We start from the raw sequence: 3,620 nt of genomic DNA on the forward strand, positions 1-3,620 counted from the left end.
TTCATAATACGCAATTTATCGATATTAAACTTGCTTCACAATATTAACAACCTTTATGCACATACACAATAGACTAACTTAGCCGAAGGCCGATAGCTCGTTTATTAACTGAGCGAACATTTATTTGTAAGGGCTCGATATAATTCAACACATACGTAACATATCCCCATATTGGGATGTTTTTCGAGTATTCGCTGGAATTTTACAGCAAGCTCATTCATTACCAAATCACGTACCTTCGGGATTTAACCGGATATAGCTCCTCGTTCAAATGCCTTCGGGACATAGCCCGGTTTTAGTAACTCACACCATGCCTTCGGGACGTAACCCGGATTTAACAACTCGCACGAATGCCTTCGGGACTTAACCCGGCTTTAATAACTCGCACGAATGCCCTCGGGACTTAACCCGGATTTAGTATCTCGCACAAAGGCCTTCGGATCTTAGTCCGGATATATTCGCTTAGCACAAAGCCTTCGGGACTTAGCCCGGACAGCATTCAATTAATCATGCACATCTAACAATAATTCATGGTACATTCATATTTCATTTTCGTTTACGAAACTCAAACACAAGGCACATATTGTCCTTGCACATTCGGCTTAATAGCCACACATAGAGCATGATTTAATCACATCGAAATTTAAGCTCTCTTACTCAAGAACTTACCTCGGGTGTTGTCGAACGATTCCGCTAGCTATTCAACCACTTTTTCCTTCCCTTTATCGGTTTTATTTCCCCTTTGCTCTTGAGCTTAATCAAACAAATAAATTGATTTCATCATTTAGGCATCAAAAGATGAACACAAGGCACTTAGCCCATATTTATACATTAGACATTAAAGTCTCATTCATGCAAAAATCATGCATCAACACAACATATTAGCTAATTTCTTTGCCCTTGGCCGAATATGCATGTCCATTTTTGGGTCGATTTCAACACTTAATACACACATATACACACTAGTAAAGCATCCTCCCCCTTTTCATCAATTTAACACATGCATTGCTCATTAACATGCAAAGTTACATTCGGCCTTAGCACACATCTTGCTAGCCGATTCTTCTCCATTTAGCAACCAATGCACATATGTGCTCACACAAAAAAAATGCTAAAAAGGAGGTTCAAGAATCATCAAGCCATCATCACATGCATCATTAACAAGCTTCATATTTTGCATGCAATGGCATTAACACAACCTCCACCTAGGCCGAATCTTAACTCATCCTCATGCCTCATCACCACAACATCAAACATCAACCAAGAATGATTCATCCATGGTCAAGTGCCATTTCCATCACATAGCAAGATTTAGACCATGGGTTAGGTAGAACTCAAGCTAACAACTAAAACATGCATGCCTCTCATGGAACATCATCAAACATACCTTAGCCTAGCTACATGCATGGCCGAATCTCTTCACCTTTCTTCTTCTTTCCTCCTTAAAATTTTTGGCCAAGGATGAACCAAAGGATGAGAAAATTTTTCTTTGTTTTTCTTTCTAGTTTTTGGCAAGCATGAAGATGAGAAAAAGATGAACAAAATTCCCCCCTTTCTCTTCTTTAGCTCACGGCAATGGGGGGACAAACACTACACACACATTTTTTTTCTTTTGTTTTCCATTTCTTTATTACCCATACTCCTTATTTTATTCTTCCACTAACAAAACATGTTTCATGACATGTTTTGCCCATCCTTCTTTGTCATGGCCGGCCACTACTCATTAGGGGGGGAAATTTGACATGCAAGTCCCCCCTTTGTCCACATGCACTAATAGGTCCTCACACATTGACCTATCACATTTTAGAATTTTCTCACATAAGTCCTATTGACTAAATTCACATGAAATCAACCAAATTGAAGCTTGAAATTTTCACACATTCATAATTACATATTCTACACAATAAGTATCACATTCAAACATTTCGGTGACTCGGTTTAGCGGTCCCGAAACCACTTCCCGACTAGGGTCAACTTTGGGCTGTCACACTATCAAACCACCATAGCCGATTTCCTCAAAGCTCTTTTTCCTTCTTTTTCTTTCTCCTATTCGGCCAAGAACAACATGAGAGCTTTTCTCTTCTTTTTTTTTCTTTTTTTTTTGGTCATGCATGAGAATGATGAACACATTTTTTTTCTCTTTGTTTTCTTCCTTCAATTTCTTATTAGTTTATTGCCCATGCTTCTTATTTTATTCTTCCATTAACACAACATGTTTCATGACATGTTTTGCCCATGCTTCTTATTTTATTTTTCCATTAACACAACATGTTTCATGACATGTTTTGCCCATCATCCCTTGTCATGGCCGGCCACTAGTACTTAAATGGGGGGAAATTGACATGCAAGTCCACCCCTTTGATTACATGCACTATTAGGCCACTTGCATTTGCCTAGCACATTTCTAAATTTTCTCACATAAGTCCTATCAACTAAATTCACATGCAATTAACTAAATCGAAGCTTAAAACTTTCACACATTTATATTCACATATTTTAGGCAATAATTATCACATTCAAATAATTTGGTGACTCGGTCTAGCGGTCCCGAGATCGCTTTCCGACTAGGGTCACTTTAGGGGTGTCACACTGTGACACCTTTAAGATCAATGGTGTTTCTGACGATGCCATTTGCCTTCGGTTGCTTCCATTCTTATTGAGGAATAAGGCTAAACAGTGGTTGAACTCGTTACCGCGAGGGTCAATCACCACTTCGAAACAAATGACTAAAAAAATTTTATTTAAATATTTTTCTTCGGCTAAAATGGCTAAATTAAGGAATGATATCTCTTCTTTTGTGCAGATGGATCTAGAAACTCTTTATGATGCATGGGAGAGATACAAGGACTTATTGAGAAGGTGCCCTCACCATGGGTTACCTCTATATCTGGAGGTTCAAACTTTTTCTAACGGTGTGAACCCCTCAACAAGGCAATTGATCGACGCAGCCGCCAGTGGAACTTTAAACAACAAAACACCTAAAGAGGCTTATGAATTTATTGAAGAGATGTCACTGAATAACTATCAATGGCAAGTTATGAGAACAAAGCCGACAAAAGTAGCTGGTGTTTTCAACCTCAGCGCGGTCGCTATGCTCTCTAACCAGGTAGAACTTTTAAATAAAAAGATTCATGCTTTGTATGGTTCTACTCAGGTACATCCAGTGATGAGGTGTGATTCAAATGGAGGAGGAGTGCACAATACAGATTATCCATCCTTCAACCCTAGCACCAATGAGGAACAAGTCCACTATATGGGTACTAATTCTAGACCTCAAAATAACCTATATAGTAACACTTATAATGCAGGTTGGAGGAACCATCCCAATTTCTTGTGGGGTGGTCAAGGAAATCAAAGGCCACAATATCCTCTAGGTTTTCAACAACGACCTTACCAACAACAGAAGAAACTGAACCTTGAAGAGATGCTTACAAAATTCATCTCGGTGTCGAAAACTCATTTTTAGAATACTGAAAGAGCTTAAGAATCAACAAGCGTCGATTCAAGGGCTCGAAACTCAAATAGGATAGCTTGCTAAGTTAATCTTTGAACGACCACAAGGTGGTCTACCAAGTAATACTGAAACTAACCCAAGAGAGCAACTGCATGTCATTACTGTG

The 3,620-nt window shown here is 38.9% G+C and overlaps 1 non-coding gene across 1 annotated transcript; it reads right to left on the reverse strand.

Moving 5' to 3' along the window:
• Positions 1-2,770: 2,770 nt before the first annotated feature.
• On the reverse strand, positions 2,771-2,877 carry LOC121213400 (small nucleolar RNA R71). The gene has a single exon (XR_005908782.1). It is a non-coding gene; the product is annotated as a small nucleolar RNA R71 (small nucleolar RNA).
• Between the last annotated feature and the right edge of the window lie 743 nt (positions 2,878-3,620).

The sequence above is a fragment of the Gossypium hirsutum genome, chromosome A13 (assembly GCF_007990345.1).
Source record: "Gossypium hirsutum isolate 1008001.06 chromosome A13, Gossypium_hirsutum_v2.1, whole genome shotgun sequence".
NCBI lineage: Eukaryota > Viridiplantae > Streptophyta > Magnoliopsida > Malvales > Malvaceae > Gossypium > Gossypium hirsutum.